Consider the following 27455-nt stretch of genomic DNA (forward strand, 5'->3'; position numbering starts at 1 on the left):
TAACTGCAGTTAAACTTGCATTTCTGATTGTAGGGCATATGTCCTGGCATTGAGGGAGTATAAAAATCAATAAAATGTAAGGGTATTTCTATAATTCTGTGAGCACAATCTATCTTGTGTCATTTTGTGAGTGTTCATTTCTGTTGAAACAAAGAAATACTGGTGACTTTCAGAAAGAAGTTTTACTAAACAAGAGTAAATGCCATGAAGTGAAAATTTTATAAACACAGCATCAAATAAGAGTGGATGCATGCTATTTTTCAAGTGAAAGACTGTAGTCACAAAAAATTAAGCTTCTGAAGTACTCAGACCCTCAGTTATTTTATTTTCCTTTGATTGCTTCCAACCTGGGCTTCTACAATCAAAGTAAAGAGCACCAGTTGAATAAATGATCCAGTTCATTACATCAAAACATCTGAAAGATTTACAAATATTTCTGGATAAGGATAATATGATTAAATGATTAAGTCTGGATTTACATGGAGTACCTTTCATCCCTATATTCCACTGTGGTTCAGATCTACGTGAGGTCAAAGGAATAGCAGAGATGGTGATTGTTTCTTGTATGGCTTCTATCTAGTGTTTAGAAAGATGATTCAAAGTAAGACCAGTGATAACAAGATAAATTAGTGTATCTGAATAATTTTTATTATATTCCAATGCCTATTGATATAAAAGTTCCTATTTACTTTTTGAGATAAAATTGACTTGTAACATTGGGTACATTTAAAATGCGCAGTGTGATTGGATACATTTATATTATATTCCAATTTAAAGAATGACTATTAAGAGTCACTGTGGTCACTGAATTATGTACTCTGGGTTGCTTTCCTTCTTAGGCTTTATATCCTTTATATCAGACCAGTATTTAGAATTAATAGCCACAGAATTTTTTTTTTTTTTTTAATTTTATTTTATTTTTAAACTTTACATAACTGTATTAGATTTGCCAAATATCAAAATGAATCCGCCACAGGTTTACATGTGTTCCCCATCCTGAACCCTCCTCCCTCCTCCATTAAGGTAAATAGACAAATAAAGTATATATGTTTAAGGTATACAACTTGATGTTTTTGATAGTCACACATGTTTTTTTGAGTCAAATTTGAATAAAATATGTCAAGTCTATTTACATAATAATGCTATGTACTTTGTTTTGACATCACACCATTGAGAGGCAAAAGCAAAACTGTGCACATGTCCGCACACTCTGGTTTGTAATACAATGGGCAGCATATGAATGTCTGTGAGACTGAGTTAATTTTCTTTGAGTTTCAGCTTTAGCTGTTGCCTCTTATTTCAAATAAGTATTAGTATTACTTTTACTCAGATTTGTGTTCACTCACCTTTATCCTTCACTCAGAAAGAACGTTGGGTTCCTCACTTGAAATCAATCCCTTGTGCTAAGTAATTGACTAGATAATAAGCACATTTTTTACAATCCCAGGCATTAGAGTGGATTTCATCTTGATCAGCAAATTGAGCACACAGTGGCCAGGTAAACAGAACCAGTCTTGAACAGTCTTAACGTACTCTACTTTCTCCATCCAAAATACTGTGTCCATCCTCAGTGAAAGATCTTTAATCTGCCATAACAGGATTTGGAGTTTATGTTGCTATTACTAGAAAGGCAACTCTAATATTTTTTTCCTCCAGAAAATGAAAAACAGAACTCATTTCCTGACTATATGTCTTAAAGCAAAGAAAATGGAGCCTGTCTCTGTTCAGCACAATAGGGCTAGTAAAGAAGTGTTGCCTTGCTGCAGTATTCCTGGGAGATAATTTATTTGTTGCTTTAGAAAGAAATTCTGTTTCCATTAAACTTATGTCTCTGGGTAGGTGATTCATAAGCAGGGGACCTGGAAGTGGATTCAGTCTCTTGAGCCTATTTGCATTCTTAATCATACACAGCTGCTGAGTTGATGGAGGATTTTAGACTTTTCAAAGCAGAAAAAATCTTACCTTCTTCAATTAAAATGTTAGATCATGGTCCATTAAACCAATACCAAGCAACGTAATACCTTAGAAAACTAAGTTTTGGAGAAGGTGACTATCCCATTCAATATATGGTGAACCTCTTTTTAGGTATTTGAATTGGCTTTTAGTACATAATGATACAAAACAGCTGTAGCTATGTTTTGAGTGGTATAAATATTCCACTTCACCTCCTTATTCTTACACTTTTCAGGCTCAAGGCAAAGGATTTAAAAACTTTTCAGTTTCTTCTCATCATGCATTTCCTACAATTATTTGCCTTTTTAACTAAATAAACCTTTATAAAGAACCTTTCACAGAGATGGAGTTTGAATGCTGCCTGCTCAGTTGTGTCCAACTTTTCGACCCCATGCACTGTAAGCCCACCAGGCTCAGTTGAAAGCTTACTTGAAGCAAAATAACCTAAAAATGATTGAAAAATATAATCATTTGCTTGACAATTTAGTGTAATCTTAAAGCATCTTCCTATGGGATAGCTATTAATAAACTTTCAAGTGCATTTTCTTCTGGGGAAGAACTTGGCCAGCACAGACAATACAAGTTAAGACATGTTCAACAGACATTTGGGTTGAGGGAGGCAAACTAATTATACTTCTTTTCTCTTTGGGTTTACAGGAAGTTATCCAGTTTCTCTAACCCCTATAAATTATAGCTCCATCTTTCTTGCTTTTGTGATGATTTGTCTATGAGCTCTTTGTCTGAATAATATTGAAATCTTACATCATCATTGATGAATTTCCCACACCTTAGAAACTGTGTTAACAAATTAATAGCTTTTTCTTGGCAACTTGTATTTGAGTAACATCATGCACAAGTGCTTTTTAATATATAAGCAATCCAGTATAAACCAATTTTCAAGCACTTTTCCTAGTCACATGGCTAAAGGTTAGAGTTAGGTCAACCATGTTTAATTATGGAGCTTTTTCTGTACTGAAATTTTCTTCCAATATCTCAAGGAGTACATTTTCTTGTGATGCTTAAGAAGGGGAATGAACTTGATTTTAGACTAAGGAAAAATGCAAGGATAATATTGTAATTTGTGGCAGGAAATAGGCACTAAAACTAATTTTTAAGGTTTTAGCAATATGTGCTTTTTTGATGGCCTTGGATATTTCTGAACATAGCTATTAGTAGTGTGAGATAAAATTATTTCAACAGTGCAGTCTACCATGTCTTCATTTTATTTGTGAAATATATTGTTACCAAAAAGTACAGTGTTTTAGGAGAAATATATCTTAAAAAGCACTAATTCTGTGTTTTTAGAAGTATAGCTTAAAAATTACAATGAGATTGAAGTTAAAATTGGCAATTTCCAACACATTATTGTTAACAGGTTTTATTTGTTACATTGCACTTTTTTCTTTAATTAGTAATTCATTTTTTAAAAGATATAACAGCACTTAGAAATATGAAAATTAATTACTGTTTGTGAATATACTTTGATCTTAGCTGAAATAAGTTATCTGCATATTTCCCCTTAATCATTGTATGATGTGGTTGCAAATGCTCTAGAAAGAACTAAGCTATTCATATTCATTGCTTTGAAAATAAATTAAGAATTTCAAATGATGCAACAAATTATTAGTCCAAAAAATAGTTCCTAAAGGGCCATAAGTGTTGACTAAGTTTTGGTAGTAGTTTTAGAAGTTATCAAAAAAACCTTGGGACAGCAGAGATTTTTGACTCAAATGCACTATAGTTCTACATTAGGTTCATGCTTATAGATACCCAGCTGGTTTTATATGCACTGTGAGCATGAAATCATGTGCAAGCATTTGTCTGTTTTAATTTAGCACAATAGTATGTTACATGTCTCTGCTTTATACTTTAACCAGGTTCTTTTGGGTTTCTATTTCCTGCCTATTGCCTCCCCACTGGCCAATATGAAGAATGTTCTATAGAGTGCAATAATCTTAAGTTCTGTGACACTAAACTTTGTTAAAGGGTAATTTAATTGCAAATGAATATGCTATGTCTTTTTTTTTTTTTGGTGTGTGTTTATTTTTATTCATTTCTATTCAATTAATTTGAATATTTTCTAGTTAGTAATAAATATATTGATAAAAATGGCTAATACTTATAGAGAAACGTCCTGTATGCCAGCAGATTTATTTTGCTGGATTATCTGATTTATTTCTCACAGTTAACCTATAAAGTAGATACAGTTATTATCATTTTGTAGGCAAGAAAACTGAGACACACAGATATTAAATAATTCATCCAAAATTGTATACTTAGCAAATGGCAGAACCAATATTTGTATCCAGACGGTCTGACTCCAGAGCCTTTGCTTAGGCTCTGTTAATAGGAAAAAATTGAAAGGAAGTACATATTTGATAATGAAATTAGTGTGAATCTTAGACACATCTTAGTGTGTTCTTAGGCACAAAACATAAACAAGAAAAGCAAGTAATTTGGCTTAAAATAGTCTGTAAAAAGCAGAACATTCAAGTTCTACATTTCTTTATAGAATTTCTTTTGGATAAAAAAGGCAATACATACATGTAAATGAAAAATCAGACATTTAACAAAAATTGCAAATAACTATAATCCATCTGAAAAACACTGTTAGTACAAATATTATATCTCTGTAGGGCTTCTCAGGTGGCTCAGTGGTAAAGAATCTGCCTGCCAATACAGGAGACATGGGTTCGATCTCTGGGTTGGGAAGAAACTCTGGAGAGAAAACGGCAACCCTCTCTGGTATTCTTGCCTGGAAAATCCCATGGACAGAGGAGCCTGGTGGGCTACAGTCCATAGTGTTGCCAAGAATCAGACATAACTGATCACACATGTACGTATCTCTTTAGATACTCTATATGTATATATTTTATATATTATTGACATTTACAAATACAGAACCTTGCCGTGTATGTTTTATAATTTACAGTATTTTCTCAAACATTTCATTATGTCAAAACAGCTCAGAATGATATGTAAACTTGGACAACTTAGGATAATGTGGTTAATTGATTGTGTTAATCTTTAACTGGAGTGCCTTTCATTGCTGCACACCACTGTGGTTTTATTCTACATGAGATCAAGACGGTGACTGTATCCTATATGGAAGATAATTAGATGAAATTTTAAATCTACTAATACCTCTATTAACTAATTAGATTGTTTCAATTTTATTATAGCAAAAAGTGTGATTAATTACTAAAATGATATATATCTGAAAACATCTAAAAATGCAAAACATTTTAATATACTTAAAGCGTTATAAAACTTTATGCAGATGACACCACCCTTATGGCAGAAAGCAAAGAGGAACTAAAGAGCCTTTTGATGAAAGTGAAAGAGGAGAGTGAAAAAGTTGGCTTAAAATTGAGCATTCAGAAAACTAAGATCATGGAATCTGGTCCCATCACTTCATGGCAAATAGATGGAGAAACATTGGAAACAGTGACAGACTTTATTGTTTTAGGCTCCAAAATCACTGCAGATGGTTACTGCAGCCATGAAATTAAAAGATACTTGCTCCTTGGAAGAAAAGCTATGACCAGCCTAGACAGCATATTAAAAGGAGAGACATTACCTTGCTGACAAATGTCCATCTAGTCAAAGCTGTGGTTTTTCCAGTAGTCATGTATGGATGTGAGAGTTGGACCATAAAAACACTGATGCTTTTGAACTGTGTTGTTGGAGAAGACTCTTGAGAGTCCCTTGGACTGCAAGGAGATCAAGCCAGTCCATCCTAAAGGAAATCAGTCCTGAATATTCATTGGAAGGACTGATGCTGTGGCTGAAGCTCCATTACTTTGGCCACCTGATGCAAGGAGGTGACTCATTGGAAAAGACCCTGATGCTGGGAAAGATTGAAGGCAGGAGGAGAAGGGGACAACAGAGGATGAGATCGTTGGATGGCATCACCAAGTCAATGGACAGGAATTTGAGCAAGCTCTGGGAGATAGTGAAGGACAGGAGGCCTGGTGTGCTGCAGTCCATGGGGTCACAAAGAGTTGGACATGACTGAGCGACTGAACAACAACAAAAAGTATTATAAAAGTTTTAGAACAAGCACGTACACAATTTGGGGATATTTATTTTATTCCAAAGAGTTCTCTCACCCAAATTATTGTATCTCTAAGCTTGTTTTCCAACTTGCTTTTGAAATTATATGCTAATTATGGATCTTGTATCTATGAGACATAGTTGTGGAGAAGAGGGGAAGGGGAAGCCCATTTCTTTCTACTATACTAGTGGTTTCCAAATTTACTGCATGTACCCTAGTGGGGTACTCAACCAAAGAAAGAAAATTTTAGAAAGGCACAAACTGAGAATGAGAGAGGTTTAAATAATCTGAGATCACACACTAGCTTTTTCATCTAGTATACTTACTATCTAGTATACTTACTATTGAGCTTTCCTCGTGGTTCAGTGGTAAAGAATCCTCCTGCCAATGCAGAAGACACAGGCTCAATCACTGGGTCAGGAAGATCCCCTGGAGAAGGAAATGGCAACACACTCCAATTTTATTGCCTGGGAAATCCCATGGACAGAGCAGCCTGGTGGCCTATAGTTTATGGGTTGCAAAAGAGTCAGACATGATTTAGTGACTAAACAACAGAAATATTTACCATTAAGAACACATCTATAAATTTCTTAAATTTTAAAGAGTTTAATAAAGCTTCCCTGATGGTTCAGATGGTGAAGAATCTGCCTGCAATGCCAGAGACCCAGGTTCTATCCCTGGGTTGGGTAAGAGCCTCTGGAGAAGGGAATGGCAACCCACTTCAGTATTCTTGCCTGAAGAATTCCATGGACAGAAGAGCCTGGCAAGCTACAGTCTATTGGGTAGAAAAGAGTCGGACATGCCTGAGCTACTAACACACACAAAGCTGATACCAGTAAGAAATTGGGACCACATGGTAATAAAGTATCCTATAGCAGGACAAAATATCAAAAAGAGATATTAGAGTGTATTTCTCACTCAAATATCCTAATTCCTATCTAGTAGATGTTTTATATATATTCTTTGTTACTAGTATACTCTAAATGCCAACAAAACAACAACGAAAACATGTAGCTACCACTTTTCATGCAAAATTATGAAATTAACCAATAACCTCTTAAGAATGGGATTCTATACTACCTTTGCTCAACTTTTACTTAGAGATGTGTACTATCAGCTATTATTTTCCTAAAACTGTTAATTAAAACAAATAATTTAGTAGTGACAAGAAATTCCAAGTTGCACCTGGCATCTCTAAGATAAAAACCAAAGGAGAACTTTCGGAGCTTTTGATACTTTTATTGTGTGTGTGATGAAGAACAAGTATTCACCTAGAAGTGGTTTGGGCAAATAGAAGAGAAGAGACTAAAGTTTGGTCTACAAATTGTAACGTAAAATTGGAACTATTAATTGAAAATTCTTTCATTGCTTTCCAGCTTATATCTACATTATGCTTTTCTTTATAAATTCATTTCACTCTAATTCATTATGTAAAAATTATCATTGTTCATAGAGTCATGAAAAGTGTGGAAAAATCTTAAGTGATGTTAAAAAGTGTTCAAAAAAGTATGACATAGAACTTGTCTTAGGCATTTTGGGATAGTTTCTCATCATTTATTTAAATTAAATTGTTTTTGTAGTGTTAAAATGGAAGTAATTTTATTGACTTTGAAATTCTTTTTAGATGATCATGCTTATAGTGACTCAAATTTTCCTGGTATCTTTTTAATTTAAAGAACTCTGTACACTGGGACGACGCAGAGGGATGGTGTGGGGAGGGAGGAGGGAGGAGGGTTCAGGATGGGGAACACAGGTACACCTGTGGCGGATTCATTTTGATATTTGGCAAAACTAATACAATTATGTAAAGTTTAAAAATAAAATAAAATTAATAAAAAAAAAGAACTTTGTGGAACCTTCAATAACAAGCATTGTACTCTAAGAGAATAACAAATTCTGGAGCTGCTGTAAACCATCTCATGAAAAGACAAACCTAAAATGAGTGACTAAAATAAAGTGTGTAAATCAAGACTAATTACTGTTTAGTGTAGTTTAGAGTAGGTTCAGTGTATGAACAAAATGTGACTATCTGGGATGGGAACCATTTTTAATTAGGTATTCTGTGTGGAGAAAGAAATGGCAACCCACTCCAGTGTTCTTGCCTGGAGAATCCCAGGGACAGGGGAGCCTGGTGGGCTGCCGTCCATGGGGTCGCACAGAGTCAGACACGACTGAAGCGACTTAGCAGCAGCAGCAGCTTTCTGTGAGCGTCATCTCATTTTTTTGAACACCTTCCCCCTACCACCTTGACTCTCAATCTTTGTGCCTTTATAAGCCTGTAAAAGAGGAAAATATTTTATGAGTCTCTGACTTTGTCATGTGATTAGTTTGCTGAGTTTGCTTTGTTATAACAGAATACCTTAGACTAGGTGGCCTAAACAGCAAACCTGTATATCTCACAGTTTCGGAGGCTGAAATTTGAGATAAGTGTGCCAGCATGGTTGGATTCTTGGGTGAAGGTCCTCTTCCTGGTTTGCGGACAACCGTCTTCTCATTGTATTTTCATATGGCAGAGACCAGAGAGGGGAACCAAGTTCTCTTGTCTCTCTTTATGAGGGCACCAATCCCATCATGTGGATTTCACACTCATGACCTAATTACTTCCTAATGGTTCCATCTCCAAATAATATCACATTGGGGATTAGGAGTTTCAACATAAATTAATAAAGTTTTGTTGGGGGGGGGGCATGATCATCTCATCCATTGCATAACCCTTCCATGCTTATTTGTATTTTAAAGAACATTTGTATGAAGAACCTTAAAGGAATTTTTTTTTTTTTTAGAAGCTTCTAGATATTCCTTAGTCTTATCACATAAATATCTCTCTTAGAGAATCACCTTCTGCAGCTGCTTTAAGCTTGACATTGTCCAGGAACAACTTAACTTTTCCACAAGAGGGATAAACCTTTGAAAAAAAAAAAAGGCACAGCAATGACTAGTAGCAATTATAAGGATTGGTTGCTTTTCAATTTTTGCTTTATTAAGGCTTGCTTATTGGTTGCTTGTGATTGGGAGGTGTGCCCAAGAGGAGGCCTAACATAGTTTCTGATTAATATAGTTCAGCAGAGGGAACTTGCCTACTCAGCATGGGATAATGTAAAAAATATGGCTGAGAAGGAGCTAAAATTAAGTGGACAGAATGTCTTTTCATGCATGAACAGCAGGCAGGCAGTGTGGAGCTAGTGTGTGGTGAAGGCCCTGCATGTCTTGAAGAGTCAAATAATATTTCTTGCCCCTGTAACTGAGAAATATTGAGGGAATTTTGCATAAAGGTTCATTTCTTTTGGCATTCTAGGAATTGCAGACCAAAGAGAAGCTATAAGAATGGAGGGGTAAGAACTGGTTATTAAAAGAACCACTTATCACTTTATGACTAGTGTTTTTTGGTAGATTAGGAGTTTGTTTGTATCACTGTTGTCCAGGGGAATCCAACTTCAAATCTCTCTGCTATAAACAACATTCCTTAAGCCATGAACCCATCCCATCAACCATCAGACATTATACAGATGCTGCTTTGACAATGACTCGCATTCCCTTTCTGGGTGGAAATGAACGTCTTGTAAAATTTAAGCAGATAGTTAGACTAGAAAGATAGGTCTCTGTAGTTATAGCCAGTGTTTAAGCTGATAAAAATAGTTTAAAAATGAATTAATGGGACTGTGTAAAACCTTTAAAATATGAAAATTTTCATTTACTATAAAATAGCATGCTGTCTAATCCTATTTTGTTATTAGTTTTGTTTCAATTTGCAATTAATGTTATGAATAAACATCAATGTTGCCAGACCCAAGGCTGGAAAATCGTAGTACCTTTACACACAGGGAGTGAAGTTCCAGCTGGAACCAACTTCTTTTTGTATTTTTCTGTAAAAAAATTTGGAAGATTTAAAAAATGTGTCCCAAATGTGGGAGACTATGAGTTTCAGGGTCACACATTTGGTGCTAAATTGGCCTTGCTAATTGGGAGCAAATTGGACTTATTTTAGTCTATTTATTCTTACAATTATATTTCTCATTTGTGGTCGAGTTCTGTGTAGCAAACAGGAGTAATAAGACTACAAGGGCAACCCAGATGTAACTAGTATACAGTACCCCACTTCCTTTTTTTTTGATAGATAGATGTGGCATGTCTTTAATTAATTCCCCTTGCTTGATGACAGTATTCTCAAGGTAGGTGCTTAAGCTGTTCAGGTGAGCAAATAATTTATGACCAGACCAAATACAAAGAGAGGAAGCTAAACAAAGCTTCTGAGCAGGGCTAGAAAATAGTTGCTGCTTCAAATGATTCCCAGCAGATTGGGCCACATGAAAAGTGAGATTTATTGTTGCTGATGACTCCTACTAACACTGCAGTGAGTTCTCACTCTGTCTTACCCCTTCCTTCCCCCCACTCTGCTGCACGGCTTGGTCCAAGAGGTTTATAGTCTGGAAGAGATGGGAGGGAGGGAGACTACTCTCCTGGTGGTAAACTCAGATGGTTTGCTTCTTTAGATCAGGAGATGTGGAAGCACATTGGTCCTGTAAAGTTGAAGGACCAAGGAAGACACAGTCTTTACTATTAGAGGTAGGAAAATGCAAACCCTGATTTTGTCTTTTAAGACTTAAAGAAGAGGGAGAGGTAATCATTTGATATGAATGTTGAAGTTTGAGACAACCAAGAGCACAGCAGGACAGTACCTGGACTGTTGAGGGTATGGTCAAAGTCAGTATGACATTTTTGAGGAAGTATTTTCTGACTTTTTTACATGACTTTCTAGTTCTCTTGGAATCCCAAGATCTATCAACAGAGTTGAAAACAAACTCTGTCTTGGTACTGCATTGGCTTTTCACATTTGCAAATTTTTCTTTCCAGGTTTATGTGGAATTTTGACTGGTTGAATCAAGCTCAGTGCCTAACTTTTAAGACATAACCTGATACATAAAAGTAAAAGTGGTTCTGTACTTTCCAATATTACATTTTCTCAAATTATTTTGTTTTTAAAATGGGAATAAATGAATATTATAATGTATTGACATGACAAGGAAATTTTTAATAAAGATTAAGCTAATATCTCAGCTGAGCATCAATAACTTACATAGACTAGTTACATAATGGGGACACCATTTCAACATGATGAAAACTTAATAACATTGAGATGTATAATTAATGTAAGGAAAACATATCTGTTTAAATGGAAAAATTAGTGACCTATTAGCAATAGCATCAACAACAAGTTATATCACCCCAGTCACCCTAGTTCTGCTTTTTGTGACCCTGAACCATCAGCCTTTGTCTAAGGAGCCACCAAATTCGTTACTTTTGTGAAATGAGAGAAACAGGTTCTCATTTTAAGTCTGTCATCATCAGTGGGATGACACCCACAAGTCAGGGGTGTTCTCCATAATTCTCACTGTCATGCAGCCTGGGAACTTTTCAGCTCTAATCTGAACGTCCTGTAGAGCATGTCTGTCAGATGTTGTATATAGAACACAGGAAGTGTCCTACCATCCTAGCTCCATTTCAGAGCTAAACCTCAATCCATCTTAAAAGATCCAACCAAATTTGAGTCTTAGAGCGTTTGTTACTTTCAGAGTAGTTTAAAAAAAAAAAATCTTTGAAAATAGCAACCACCAATTTTGCTAATGACTTACCTTTTAAGCCAACTTTAATAAACTCACATTTAAACTAAACAGACTTGACCAAAAGGAAAACTTTATTACTTTAAGAAATTAGCTTCTATGAATACAGTGAGTATCTTACCCCCAGGTGATGGTTTCAGAGCATGGCATTAGTTCAGTTTTAATGAATTCCAAAAATCAATTATCAGTGCTTTATTAATTTGTTATAAATGGCTCAATTTGTTAAATAAATCCAGGAAATGGCTTCCAAGTACTGAATACCTAATCTTTTTTTTTTTTTCTTGTATTCATTTAGACTGTAAAGAAAAGACTGCAGTTGGAAACTGGTTTCTTAGATCATTAAACAATCTTGGATATAGGTGAGCATGGTCCATACCACATGCTCTTGTGACCTTTGAGAGCAAGGCAGCCAACAGTAAGTATTTGGATAGCTTATTATCCCAATATTTTATGCCTGATTTTTCTGTCTGTAGCCCTTAGCTCTTAACCTTATTTCCCCCCTTCCTCTATTCCAACCCCATGGCCCTGCTTTGCTAGGCAGCAGCAGCAAGATTTGACTTTATTCACATTAATTCTAACTTGTCTTCTGTTCCCTTCTTTTGGGGTTTTTTTCTCCATTAGGACTCGTGGACCGCCAAATTTACCTTTGCTCTTTGATCCGGCAGAAGTTTTGCTCAAATTTGGTAGTTTCAATCATCTTGACATTTTAACTAAAAATAAATATTTTATTTACTAGATCTGTTTTTATCCTTCTGCAAACCATTTTGGTGACTCTTGAGTCATACCACATACTTACATTCTGCTCTGACTATGCATATTTTAGCTTGAAGGACCAAGCCATCTGGGTATGTGCTATTGTGGTCTGTGCCGGTAAGTTTCTAGGCCTGGGGTTGCTAAGCTGGTGAACCTGTAGTTAAGCGCAGAATGATCCTCTGGGGACACATTTTACAACATTATGCTTTATTTAGGCAACGTTTTGGGCTGGAATTTACAGATTTGGGGCATGGCCTGGAGAACCAGGAGGTCCATAAGAGCTCACATCTGTTCCGTGGCTCTGTCATCTTGTTCATTAGAATAGATAGACCAGTTTGTCTCCACTGATGAAGGTGTTTTCACAGTTCAAAATACTTCACAGTATTTCCAGGTTTCATGAAATTTAATGAGAGGCAAAATGTGTTGATGAAATCTACCTTCTTAATGCAATAATATCTTCTTTTCAGTTTTCAGATATATTTAGAATTACTGAAAACTTATTAATGTCGGCAGGTCATTAGAGGTTAAAATTTCCCAGTTGCAGTCATCTTCAGTTCAGATTGGAATAGCAGTTGTTTTCATTAATGATCCAGTTAATGATCACAGTATGTATGTGTTTGAGGTGTGAGGATTAGGAGTTCTAGCTGATTATATTTTCTTCTCCTGAGGATTAAGCAATAATGTCACAGACCCTTTACAAATTTTGAGCAGATTGTACTTGGTTGTAAAGCCAAATTGTGTTTTTGCAACCTAAAATTTATAGAGTTTTATAAATATTGGACTGACAGTAAGGATTTGGCCATTCTAAAGACACCAGATCAGATAAATTCTCTGAGGGAGAAGGTAAGAAATCTTGGAAAAAATTCCTAGAATCTTTTCCAATTTGTCCATAATGATTTCATTTAAAAGTTTATTTTTAAAGTATGATGAATAAAATGTTTCCATATTTGAGTTTCCATATTTCTCTCGGCATGTTACTTCCCAAAAGTAATTTATTAAAAACTCTTTTGAAATACCATAAAGCTATAATAGATTTAAGGGACTACATCTGATAGACAGTGCCTGATGAACTATGGATGGAGGTTCATGACATTGTACAGGAGACAGGGAGCAAGACCATCCCCAACAAAAAGAAATGCAAAAAATCAAAATTGCTGTCTGAGGAGGCCTTATAAATAGCTGTGAAAAGAAGAGAAGCCAAAAGCAAAGGAGAAAAGGAAAGATACCCATTTGAATGCAGAGTTCCAAAGAATAGCAAGGAGAGATAAGAAAGCCTTCCTCAGTGATCAGCACAAAGAAATAGAGGAAAACAATAGAATGGGAAAGACTAGGGATCTCTTCAAGAAAATTAGACATACCAAGGGAACATTTCACGCAAAGATGAGCTCAGTAAAGAACAGAAATGGTATGGACCTGACAGAAGCAGAAGATATTAAGAAGAGGTAGCAAGAATACACAGAAGAACTATATAAAAAAGATCTTTACAACCCAGATAATCACGATGGTATGATCATTCACCTAGAGCCAGACATCCTGGAATGTGAAGTCAAGTGAGCCTTAGAAAGCATCACTACAAACAAAGCTAGTGGGGGTGATGGAATTCCAGTTGAGCTATTTCAAATCCTAAAAGATGATGCTGTGAAAGTGCTACACTTAATATGCCAGCAAATTTGGAACATGCAGCAGTGGCCACAGGGCTGAAAAGATCAGTTTTCATTCCAATCCCTAAGAAGGCAATCCCAAAGAATGCTCAAACTACCACACAATTGCACTCATCTCACACGCTAGTAAAATAATGCTCAAAATTCTCCAACCCAGGCTTCAATAATACATGAACCGTGAACTTCCAGATGTGCACGCTGGTTTTAGAAAAGGCAGAGGAACCAGAGATCAAATTGCCAACCTCTGTTGGATCATCAAAAAAAGCAAGAGAGTTTCAGAAAACCATCTATTTCTGCTTTATTGACTATGCCAAAGCCTTTGACTGTGTGGATCACAGTAAACTGTGGAAAATTCTCAAGAGTTGGGAACACCAGACCACCACCTGACCTGCCTCTTAAGAAATCTGTATGCAGGTCAGGAAGCAATGATTAGAATTGGACATAGAACAACAGACTGGATCCAAATAGGAAAAGGAGTACGTCAAGGCTGTATATTGTCACCCTGCTTATTTAACTTATATGCAGAGTACATCATGAGAAACACTGGGCTGGGTGAAGCATAAGCTGGAATCAAGATTGCTGGGAGAAATATCAATAACCTCATATATGCAGATGACACCACCCTTATGGCAGAAAGTGAAGAACTAAAGAGCCTCTTGATGAAAGTGAAAGTGGAGAGTGAAAAAGTTGGCTTAAAGCTCAACATTCAGAAAACAAAGATCATGGCATCCTGTCCCTTCACTTCCTGGCAAATAGATGGGGAAACAGTGGAAACAGTGACAGACTTTATTTGGGGGGCTCCAAAATCACTGCAGATGGTGACTTCAGCCATGAAATTAAAAGATGCTTGCTCCTTGGAAGAAAACTTATGACCAACCTAGACAGCATATTCAAAAGCAGAGACATTACTTTGCCAAGAAAGGTCCATCTAGCCAAGGCTATGGTTTTTCCAGTAGTCATGAATGGATGTGAGAGTTGGACTATAAAGCTGAGCACCAAAGAGTTGATGCTTTTGAACTGTGGTGTTGGAGAAGACTCTTGAGAATCCCTTGGACTGCAAGGAGATCTAACCAGTCCATCCTAAAGGAAATCAGTCCTGAATATTCATTTGAAGGACTGATGCTGAAGCTGAAACTCCAATACTTTGGCCACTGATAGGAAGAGCTGACTCATTTGAAAAGACCCTGATGCTGGGAAAGATTGAAGGCAAGAGGAGAAGTGGACAACAGAGGATGAGATGGTTGGATGGCATCATGGACTCAATGGACCTGAGTTTGAGTAAGCTCCTGGAGTTGGTGATGGACAGGGAGGCCTGGCATGCTGCAGTCTATGGGGTCAAAAAGAATTGGACAGGACTGAACAATTGAACTGAACTGATCATAGAGTCATAGAATATTGGAGCCAGATGATATCTGATTGACAATATTTGATCATAGCTATTCCATATAGCTTAAGATAGGATATTAGGTATTTTTTGGTAGTTCTTTCATTCATATTTCCTGGGATCAGATTGCCTAAGGCACTGGGGATAATCTTATACTCTGTTGATTAGTACCAGTGCCTAGAACATAAAATGTCCTGTAAAATGTCTGTAGAATGGATGAATGAGAGAATGAATGGAATGTAGGATGTATATGCCAGATAGAGTGAAGTGCTACTCTCTGTTTAGCATTACTCTTACTTAATGATATGAAAACAAAGGGAGCATAATTGCCTTTCAGTTTGTGAATGTACTAGGTTCCTAGTTCTTGATTTAATTTTCTTCCTCCTTTAGCCTCCTATACCTATAATCTATTGTTTAATGAACAGTGACTTTTATTTTTGTATTATTATTCTTAATTGGAGTATAGTTGCTTTACAGTGTTCTTATAGTTTCTGCTGTACAGCAAAGTAAATCTGTCATATACATATATCCCCTCTTCCTTGGATTTCCTTCTCATATAGGTCACCACACAGCATTGAGTAGAGTTTCCATGCTATACAGTCAGTTCTCATTAGTTAGCTATTTTATATAAAATAGTATTAGTTATGGAGAAGGGAATGGCAACCCACTCCAGTACTCTTGCCTGGAAAATCACGTGGATGGAGGAGACTGGGAGGCTGAAGTCCATGGGGTCGCACAGAGTCGGACACGACTGAAGCGACTTAGCAGCAGCAATATTAGTTATCTTTTTTATACATAGTACTGTATATATGCCAGTCCCAGTCCCCCAATCAATCCCCCAAACTCTTTGCCCCCTGATATTCAGACATTTATTCTGTAGAAAACAGTGACTTTTAAAAAACATAAATGATATAATGTCACACTTATGTTTTGAATTCTTCTAATTTTAATTGTAGCTAGTACAAAATTCAACCATTTATCATGACCTATGAATACATGTTTAGTTTGATACTTAACCAAGCATATCCAATCTCATCTTCTGTGGCTCTTTTCCACTTTGGTCACATTGTCTCTCCTCTTTGTAGCTGGTTTCCATCTTAGGACTGCTACCCCTGCCTGAAAGGCAGACCTTTGCATACCTGGCTTCTCTCCAGTATATAGTTTTCACCAAAAGTCATCATTGCAAAGAGGTCTGTCTTGACTAGTCACCCATTTCTGAACCTCCTCTAGCACTTCCTGCCAGGTCACTCTCTTTTCATAGAGCAGTAATTACTTTATGATATTATCTCCTAGGAGAGCCATCTTTATGCTGTGTCCTCACTGTCTAAAACAGGAGCTGGCACAGGCTGAATGCTGTTTTTTAAGTTGTTTAAATGCTGTTTTTTGTTTTTTTGTTTTTTAAGTTGAAGTGTAATCAACATGTATGGATGTGAGAGTTGGACTATAAAGAAAGCTGAGTGCCAAAGAGTTGATGCTTTTGAACAGTAGTGTTGGAGAAGACTCTTGAGAGTCCCTTGGACTGCAAGGGGATCCAACCAGTCCATTCTAAAGGAGATCAGTCCTGAATATTCATTTGAAGGACTGATGCTGAAGCTGAATCTCCAATACTTTGGCCACCTGATGTGAGGAACTGGCTCATTGGAGAAGTCCCTGATACTGGGAAAGATTGAAGGCAAGAGGAGAAGGGGATGACAGAGAATGAGATGGTTGGATGGCATCACCGCCTCAATGGACATGAGTTTGAGTAAACTCCGGGATTTGGTGATGGACAGGGAGGCCTGGTGTACTGCAGTCCATGGGGTCACAAGGAGTCAGACATGACTGAGCGACTGACCTGAACTGAATAATCAACATATAACATTATTTTAGTTTCATGTGAATGTCCCACATGCTGCAGTGAAGATCCTATGTGCTGCAACTAAGACTTGATGCAGCCAAATAAATAAATAAAGAAGCAAATATTTTAAGAATGAAGTATTTTTTATTACATTAAAAAACATGTCTACCAGTTGAAGATTGAGTTTGCTCCTTGTCTGAGCTCTCAGTGCTATCTGTGTACGTGTGTAGTTACCACATTACTGTACATCTTACCACTTGTTCACCATCTTGTTCATCAATTGAATCTCCTATTTGGGATGATCTCTAGCATCTCATGTCAGTAGATTTCAGATTCTGGTCATACCAGATTTCAGTAAGTTATTTTGAAAAAAGATAGGCTTAAATTTATTAGACACATGTTACGCCACATCCAGGGCTTCCCCAGTGGCTCAGCAGTGCAGGAGACGCACGAGATGTGGGTTCGATCCCTGGGTTGGGAAGATCAGCTGAAGGAGGACATGGCAACTCACTCCAGTATTCTTGCCTGGAGAATTCTGTGGACAGAGGACCCTGAAGGGTTATAGTCCATAAGAGTTGGACATGACTGAAGTGATGATGACACGAGCACGATGCCACAACATACAATGAAAGCAGATGTTACTTTTGGGTCATATTTATTTAAGGGTTAAGGACACAGACTCAGAAAGCCACACATAAATTGGGAAATGATCAATGTGACAGAGAATGCTGATTGCTTACCTCTCCAATCCCTTTTCCCTTTCTACTTTTCTGTCAACATCCTGGTTTTATTTTGGATAATCATGGGCCCAATAGAAAGGTTTCATTTCCTTGCCTCCCTTGTAGCTAGGTATAGACAACGACATGCAAATAGATGATGTTGAGTGGGACTTTGGGAAAAGTGTTTAATGGATTAATTCAGCTCTTATTGTACCATAGTAGCTTGAAAAATTTGGCCACAATATTTTGTAGTTTCTCTCACTACTGGGTGGGGTCTGTTTCCCTATCCTTTGAATATGGCTGGTCTGGTGACTTTCATTGTTTCTTTTTTGAGTAGTATCTTTTTTTTTCATTTTTTAAATTGAAGTGTAGTTGATGTACAATATCACATAAATTACAGGTGTACATCATAGTGATCACAATTTAAAAGATTGTATTCAAGACTCAGACATGACTTGGCAACTGAACATACACAGACAGCACATTCCATTTATAAAGTGAAAGTGTTAGTCGCTCAGTTGTGTCCAACTCTTTGTGCTCCATGAACTGTAGCCTGCCAGGCTTTGTCCATTGAATTGTCCAGGCAAGAATACTAGAGTGGTTTGCCATTCCCTTCTGCAGGGATCTTTCTGACCCAGGGATGGAACCCAGATCTCCCACACTGCGGGCAGATTCTTTACTGTCAAAGCCACCAGGGAAGTCCATTCCATTTATAGTTATAGCAGCAGCAACTGACTAAATCCCCCGTGTTGTACAATACATCCTTGAAGCTTACTTACTTACCCATAATAGTTGTACCTCCTAATCCCCTACGCCTATCCTATGTATTTCCCCCCTTCTCTCCCCACTGATAACTTCTAGTTTGCTCTTTATATCTGTGAACCTGTTTCTTTTTCATTATATTCACTAGTTAATGTTTTTAGATTCCACATAAGTGACTTCATATAGTATTTGTCTTTCTCTGCCTGACTTACTTCACTCAGACTTATACATTCCAAGTCCATCCATTTTGTTGCAAAGTGCAAAATTTCATTCTTTCAATGGCTGAGTAGTATGCCATTACAGAGAAGGCGATGGCACGCCACTCCAGTACTCTTGCCTGGAAAATCCCATGGACAGAGGAGCCTGGTAGGCTGCAGTCCATGGGATCGCGAAGAGTCAGACACGACTGAGCGACTTCCCTTTCACTTTTCACTTTCATGCATTGGAGAAGGAAATGGCAACCCACTCCAGTGTTCTTGCCTGGAGAATCCCAGGGACGGGGGAGCCTGGTGGGCTGCCGTCTATGGGGTCGCACAGAGCCAGACACGACCGAAGCGACTTAGAAGTATGTCATACGATACCTTCTCTATCATTCGTCTGTTGATGGACTCTTAAGTTGCTTCCGTATCTTGGCAATTGTAAATGCTGCTGTGAACATTGGGGTGCATGTATCCTTTCGAATCAGTGTTTGCATTTAAAAATTTTTTTTTGGATATATACACAGGTGTGGAATTGCTGGGTGATGTGATAGTTCTATTTTTAGCTTATGAGAAACTGCCATTCTGTTCTCCATGCGGCTGCACCAATTTACATTCCCACCAACAGTGTATGAGGATTCCGTCTGCTCCACATCCTTACCAACATTTGTTATGTGTGTTCTTTTAGGTGATAGCCATTCCTGTAGGTGTGAGGTGATAGCTCATTGTGGTTTTAATTTTCATTTCTCTGATGGTTAACACTTTACCAATAGCAGGCAGACACTTGATGAATTTTGAAGATAATAGATTTAAAGTCAGGCTTTTGAAGAGTTAGGAATCCCTAACCCTTCAAGTCCATTTATTATTTTAAGATTAGCCTGGAGTCCCTAGGTGTGTGTGTTTCTTGTCATAGTGTTTAGTGACGGTTCCCCTAATCTCCTCTAAACGTTAACAGAGATACTCAAGTCAGAAAGAAGAGAGGAATGAAGTTAGGAGAATAGAATAAGAACTAACCCCCCTTTTGGCCTTGAGCTTTGGTAGACAGAAGGGATAACAAGAGGGAGAATATGGAGCCAGATAAATATGTGGCCTGGTTTTCCCTCGCATGGCTTTAGCCTGGGTTGAGAGAGTTTGGGCAGCTAGGATATCAGTGGCATGTGACTCTTCCTTGCTCTCCTGACCGGCACTGAAGGAGGAGGCTGAGCAGAGAAGTCCTGATCAACACGGAGAAGCGAGTAGGTTGGACACTCACATGAGAGACAGTGAGGTGAGGTGATTGACCCCGCGGCAGGGGCTGAGAAAAGGCCATCAGGCCAGGGGACTGTATGGAGGCAGTAGGGAAAACCCCAAGTGTGAAGTCAATAAAGATTGCGGGAAAGCTGAATTGGAAAAAGGAAGAAGCTAGTTTCTTCTGGGAACAAAATCCAAGCCAAAGGAATAGACCATAAATTTTCTGGCTGTAATTTTTAGCAACAGAGGCCAGGGCAGCAAACCATCACCCAGAGGACGGGAGACCTCAGTTCAGACACCAGTAGCACCAGTGAAGGACTGGCATGAGGCTGGTGGCCACCTCATCCCAACACCAGGAGACTGTAATACCCAGAATGATGTGACATACTGGGGGTTGAATAAGATAAGAGGCTCTTGTGAGAAAGAATTTTTATCCATGTGGAAGATTGAGCATTACTTGAAGGGAATGTTAAATGACCTGATTGGATCAGAAATCTCTCAGAGACCCACTAGGTATTACGTGCAGAAAAAGGAAGCAGGACAGATTGCTTTTAGGCAAAATAAGGAACTTAAGTTTTTGCTGCACATCTGAGTTTTAATGTCTGTTACATTTTATAAACCTGTTTTCCTTGCTTGACTTCAAAAGGAAAATATTGGCCAAAAAACTCTCTGGGGTTCCTTCTAGCTTTAAACACTATGGTTTCAGCACATTTGCAGCATTTGTCAAACTCTTCTAGCAGCCTCCTTAGAGGCTTTCCTCTCACCAATAATTTTTCCTTCCATACTCTGTCTCCTGGGTTGGAACGGGAACACACTTTCCTAAATGCCTCTTTATTTATGTTATTTCCCTGCTCTGAAGCACAGTGTCTTGGAACAGATTAAAACTCCTTTTAGGGATCTTAACATTGCCTATTGTCTGTTTTGTTTGAGGCCCTTTGCAGGATCAAATGTATTTACCATGTGTCGAAAACAGTTGATTCTCCTGGTCTTGTTTTTCTTTTCTAAAAGGCAGCTCTGTCCTCCTTCAAGTTTTTCAGGTTTATGCTCAGAACTTTCCTTTTTCACACTGATGGAGCAGCTTTTGATTAGGCCCTCATTATAGTTTCAATTTCCTGGAAACAATTCCTCAGTGATACTGGACACACATTTTTATTTGCTGCAAAAAATACTATAGTGGGTGATGTAGGTAGTTCATTTTTCTTTAAATCCCTTCACACGTGTAATTGCAAAGGGACTTAATTTTCATAATTTATTTTCCCTTTAAATATGTTCTATACAGTTCTGCCTTTGGGGAAAAACTCAAGCAGGCCCTGTAACATTTCTTGAAACTGTTCTCTGGTTCTTTGAAGTCAAATATCAGAGTTGTAGTTTAGTTGTTAAAATGCCCAGTCTCTTGTACTAGTTAGGTTCAAAAGGGAGAGGATATATATATATACCTATGGCTGATTCATGTTGACGTTTGACAGAAAACAAAAAATTCTGTAAAGCAATTATCCTTCAATTAACAAATGAATAAACTGCTGGATGGCATCACCGACTTGATGGACGTGAGTCTGAGTAAACTCCAGGAGTTGATGATGGACAGGGAGGCCTGGCGTGCTACAATTCATGGGGTCGCAAAGAGTCAGACATGACTGAGCAAATGAACTGAACTGAAATTAAAAAAACAACATTAAAAAAAAGAAAAATTCAGTCTTATTTTGTATTTGTGTGTCTTTACCACTTCAAGCACTAGCAATACTCAGACAGGTATTTGAGGAGAAGATGGGGGTTATGGTCTGCTCCTTGCTTTTTCCTTGTTTTATTCCTTTTTTCTATCTCACCAACCACATTTTCAGACCCTTTCAGCATGAGAGTTTTGGAAGGGAGAAGATGCAAGAATGTTGACAGGGCATTTAGCATATATTCTTGCTTTTGAAGGATGTCATATTATATGCTTGTTCTAAAATAATATTTAAATGATTTTAAATTAAAAAAAAAATGAAGGCTTTCTAGAGTATGTTATGTATTGCATACAACTAAATATAAGTAATACACATAGTGGGTTCTACCATTTTTCTTTAATTTCTTTTCCTGAAGAAACTGGAAATAGCTTTAATAATTGTATATGAAGAACTATGATTTCCAGTATGGTGGCTACCAACCACATGTAACTATTGAAATAGAAATTAATTAAAATTAAAAATTAAGGTTTTCAGGTTTACTAATAACAGTTAGGTGCCAATAGTCCAAAGTGCTGCTGCTGCTAAGTCGCTTCAGTCGTGTCCGACTCTGTGCAACCCCACAGACGGCAGCCCACCAGGCTCCGCCGTCCCTGGGATTCTCCAGGCAAGAACACTGGAGTGGGTTTCCATTTCCTTCTCCAATGCATGAAAGTGAAAAGTGAAAGTGAAGTCCCTCAGTCGTATCCGACTCTTAGTACCCCATGGATTGCGGCCCACCAGGGTCCTCCATCCATGGGATTTTCCAGGCAAGAGTACTGGAGTGGGGTGCCATTGCCTTCTCCGAGTCAAAAGTAGCTTATGGCTATTATGTCAGATAGTCCAGATAGAGGACATTTACATCATCACAGACAATTCTGTTGGACGATGTAATCATAGATTCCATATGTCCCACAAAGGGCTTATTTCACCCACTTTGAGCTTGGATGCTTCAGCAACTTGATTACTGAATTCTTATCTTTTTTGTTTTGCATTTTCCCAATAGTTTGCTTATACGGCTTTTAAAAAACAATATATTTCTTGCCTTTTATTAAATCAACCATGTTGAGAAATAATTTACATATAATAAATACAGCCATTTAAAGCATATGGGCCCTGAGCGAGTTGAGGGCAGTGGTCTGGCCCGGCCTCCACCGCGCTGTGGGTGAGCCCTCAGGAGGCCCAGCGGCGGCCCCAGGCCTGCGTTCATGCACCGGCAGATGAGGCGAGGGGTGTGAGGGCTTTCGAGTTGATTGGCCATGGATTGTATGTTAAGGAGTTTTTAATAGAAGTAGGGTTTTCATGTGTGTGAAAGGGGAAGGCCTCACTGTGTAACTGCATGTATGCCTACCTTGTCATGGTGTGAAAGCCAGCCAACGGCAGAAACAAAGTGTCACTTAAGGTTTAGATCTTGGTTACTGTGTCGTGGTGAAGAACTTTGCAGAGATCAAGTAAGCATACCGGCTTTACAGGTGAAAGAATGATGCCTGAAGCATAGACTGCTGCCTGTTGATTACTTTCTTTCTGGAAGCACAAAGATGACCTAAGGATGTCCTTGGTGAGGAATCTGCCAATTTGAATCTTCAGGAGTAACTTAGAGTATTTAAAATTTCCAAGATTGCAAAAAGAATACTGCTTTTGGGAAGTTCATAAATGTACATATTAGACAATGGGGATATAAATAAAATAATGTGCAAAAAATAAATGTATACTTTCAAGTATTTTGGTCCCTGCAATTAAAAGATAAAACACTTTCTTCACATAAGAAAGTTTCTTTAGGTCTGTTTAAAATTAACTACTATCTCCAGTTCTGGCCCCAACGAGTAACTATTCTACTGTCTGTGGCTATACGTTAGTTTAGTCTGTTCTAAATTTCACACAAATGGGCTGATGAAATTTATGCTCTTTTGTGTCTGGCTTTCTTTCCTCAGTCTAATGTTAAGTTCTTCCATGCTACTTGATTAATTTTTAAGTTTCTGAGTAATATTACATTTTCTGAATATATCAGTTTGTTTTTTCATTTTTTCATTCATTGTTTTCCCCATACATTCTTTTGGAAATTTTTAGATTTAACTTTTATGTTCAGGACTATGTGCATGGTAAATTACGTTTGTGTACAGCCTTATATAAGGAAAGAGGTTCATTTTTTTCATATATGTATTCAATTATTTCAGCACTATTAGTAGAAAAGACTTTATTTTCTTTTTTGTTACCTTTATTGAGATCTGCATCAAAAATCAATATATCATGAATGTGGCTCTATATTCTATTTCACTGGCCATGAATTTATCCTTCCACCAGTACTTCACTGTTTTGATTACTGTAAGTCTTTAAATCAGATTAAGTTCCCAAACTTTGCTTTTCAATTTTTATGAGTATTCTGTGTAATTTCAATTTTCATGTGAATTTTAGAATCAGCTTATCAAGTTCTACAAAAGTGGGCCACTGGGATTTTAATCTGTAAACATTTAAATAAACCCTTTCCTGGCTTCCCTGGTAGCCCAGTGGTGACGAATTCACCTACCAATGAAGAAGACACAGGTTCGATCCCTGATCAGGAAGATCCCACCTGCTTCTTAGTAACTCAGCCCGCGCCACAACTATTGAACTTGTGCTCTAGAGCCCAGGAGCCACAGCTACTGAGCTCACGTGCTGCAGCGGCTGCATCTCGAGCATCCTAGAGCCGTGCTCCGCAACAAGAGAAGCCGGCAAGATGAAAAGGCCACACACTGCGACCAGAGAGTAGCCCTAGGAGCAACGAAGACCCAGCACAGCAAAATGAAACAAATAAACAAAAAAAATCCCTTTATTTCTGTATCAGTTACAATCCAACCTTGCTGTAAAATTACTGGTGTTATGCTGAAAACATCATCTATCTAGTCAGTAGATGAAAATTTTTAAATGGACTTCTTTATAGGATAACTTTTAAAAACTTTTACTCATTGCAAACTGTGCTACTTAACATTTGCTAATTAACATCTTTAAGCATAAAAGTCTTAACCTGTTGGTGATTTCTTTCTGTGAGCTAGAGGCCTAGAAGTGACATTGTTGAATCAAAGTTTATGTAAATTTTTAATTTTACTGTATACAAAAATTCTAAATAACATATTAGCAAACAGAATAACACAGTACTTCCAGAGTAACATATCATGACTGAGAAACACTCTTTCCAGGAATGCAAGCCTACTTTAATACCAGAAATTATTGTATTTACCAATTAAAAGAGAAAGCTATATAATTATATACTAGATATTGGAAAACCTTGAGTGAAAGATAGAGGATATTCATGAAACATCTACGTATAATAAGAATAGAAGGATATGCTTAAATCAGTAAAGGCTTATTAGAAATAAATAGCAAGTGTGGAGCATCACTATGAACAAACCTAGTGGAGGTAATGGAATTCTAGCTGAGATATTTCAAATCCTAAAAGATGATGCTGTTAAAATGCTGCGCTCACTATGCCAGCAAATTTAGTAAACTCAGAGTGGCCACAGGACTGGACAAGGTCAGTTTTCATTTCAATACCAAAGAAAGGCAATGCCAAAGAATGTTCAAACTATCGTACAATTGCACTCATCTCAAATGCTAGCAAAGCAATGCTCAAAATTCTCCAAGTGAGGCTTCAATAGTACGTGAACTGAGAACTTCCAGATATTTAAGCTGGATTTACAAAAGGTAGAGGAACCAGAGACCAAATTGCCAAAAATCTGTTGGATCATAGAAAAAGCAAGAGAATTATCAGAAAAACATCTGCTTTATTGATTATGCCAAAGCCTTTGACTGTGTGGATCACAACAAACTGGAAAATTCTGTAAGAGATGGGAATACCAGACCACCTGTCCTGCCTCCTGAGAAATCTGTATGCAGGTCAAGAAGCAACAGTTAGAACTGGACATGGAACAACAGACTGGTCCCAAATTGGGAAAGGAGTATGTCAAGGCTGTATATTGTCACCCTGCTTATTTAACTTATATGTAGAGTACATCATGAGAAACGCTGGGCTGGATGATTGCCGGGAAAAATATAAATAACCTCAGATATGCAGATGACACCACCCTTGTGGCAGAAAGTGAAGAAGAACTAAAGAGCCTCTTGATGAAAGTGAAAGAGGAGAGTGAAAAGGTGGGCTTAAAACTCAACATTCAAAATACTATGATCATGGCATCCAGTCCCATCACTTCATGGCAAACAGATGAGGAAACAATGGAAACAGTGACAGATTATTTTCTTGGGCTCCAAAATCACTGCAGATGGTGACTGCAGCCATGAAATGAAAAGACACTTGCTCCTTGGAAGAAAAGTTATGACCAACCTAGGAAGCATATTAAAAAGCAGAGACATTACTTTGCCAACAAAGGTCTATCTAGTGAAAGCTATGGTTTTTCCAGTGGTCATGTATGGATGTGATAGTTGAACTATAAAGAAAGCTGAGCATAGAAGAATTGATGCTTTTGACCTGTGCTATTGGGGAAGACTCTTGAGAGTCCCTTGGACTTCAAGGAGATCCAACCAGTCCATCCTAAAGGAGATAAGTCCTGAGTGTTCATTGGAAGGACTGATGTTGAAGCTGAAACTCCAATACTTTGGCCACCTGATGTGAAGAACTGACTCATTTGAAAAGACCCTGATGCTGGGAAAGATTGAGGGCAGGAGGATAAGGGGACAACAGAAGATGAGATGGTTGGGTGGCATCACCAACTCAGTGGACATGGATTTGAGCAAGGTCCAGTAGTTGGTGATGGACAGGGAACCCTGGTGTCCTGCTGTCCAAGTCACAAAGAGTTGGACACGACTGAGTGACTGAACTGAATTGAACTGAGTAAGTGTCAAGTGAAAGTGCTAGTCGCTCAGTCTTGTCTGACTCTTTGTGACCCCATGGACTGTAGCCTGCCAGGCTCGTCTGTCCATGAGATTCTTCAGGCAAGAATACTGGAGTGGGTTGCCATACCCTTCTCCAGGGGATAGTCCCAACCCAGGGATTGAACCCAGGTCTCCTGCATTGCAGGTGGATTCTTTACCATCTGAGCCATGAGGGAAGCCAAAAAAGTCTTACTTCAGGGACCACTCTACTGTCCAGTCAGCACGCCAAGCATCCCGTCTGACCTGGCATTAGCAGGTTCTACCTAGTAGGTTCCAGAATGAGAATAATGAGTTTGATTTTTTGTTTTCTTTCTTACAACTCTATCGTGAACTATATAAGAATATAGAGGGACTTCTACATCTTTCAAGATGTGTTTAATAGTCTGTTTATTATAACTTTTGAGGCACATATACTAGTGAATAGTAATTTATGCAGTGTCCCTTGTCATTAGCAATTCATAAATATGAAGTGTTTTTCAGGTGACTGATAATTGGATGCGATAGTGACAGTTTGGGCCACATGTTGATGTCCTGGAGAACATATCCATCCAAACTGGTGCTGCCATTTGTGACAGAAAATGTTTATTTCCTCAGCCCCAGTGACAAAAATTATTTGCTGGGAGGGGGACACAGGACAGCTATTAACATAGTGAAGAAACTTCACAGGCCTAAAGCAACAATTAAAAGGAAGAAGGAGATAGATTTCTATCATGACACAGAA

The 27455-nt window shown here is 37.8% G+C and overlaps 1 long non-coding RNA gene across 1 annotated transcript in view; it reads left to right on the top strand.

The window, feature by feature from the left end:
• The window catches only part of LOC102403862, a 40714-nt gene extending 23825 nt beyond the window's left edge, over positions 1–16889 (top strand). The window contains exons 2-3 of the long non-coding RNA XR_329175.4: positions 11924–12043; positions 16830–16889. This is a non-coding gene — a long non-coding RNA (uncharacterized LOC102403862). The remainder of the gene's footprint in view (positions 1–11923; positions 12044–16829) is intronic.
• Positions 16890–27455: the final 10566 nt, after the last annotated feature.

This window comes from Bubalus bubalis, chromosome 2, assembly GCF_019923935.1.
Source record: "Bubalus bubalis isolate 160015118507 breed Murrah chromosome 2, NDDB_SH_1, whole genome shotgun sequence".
NCBI lineage: Eukaryota > Metazoa > Chordata > Mammalia > Artiodactyla > Bovidae > Bubalus > Bubalus bubalis.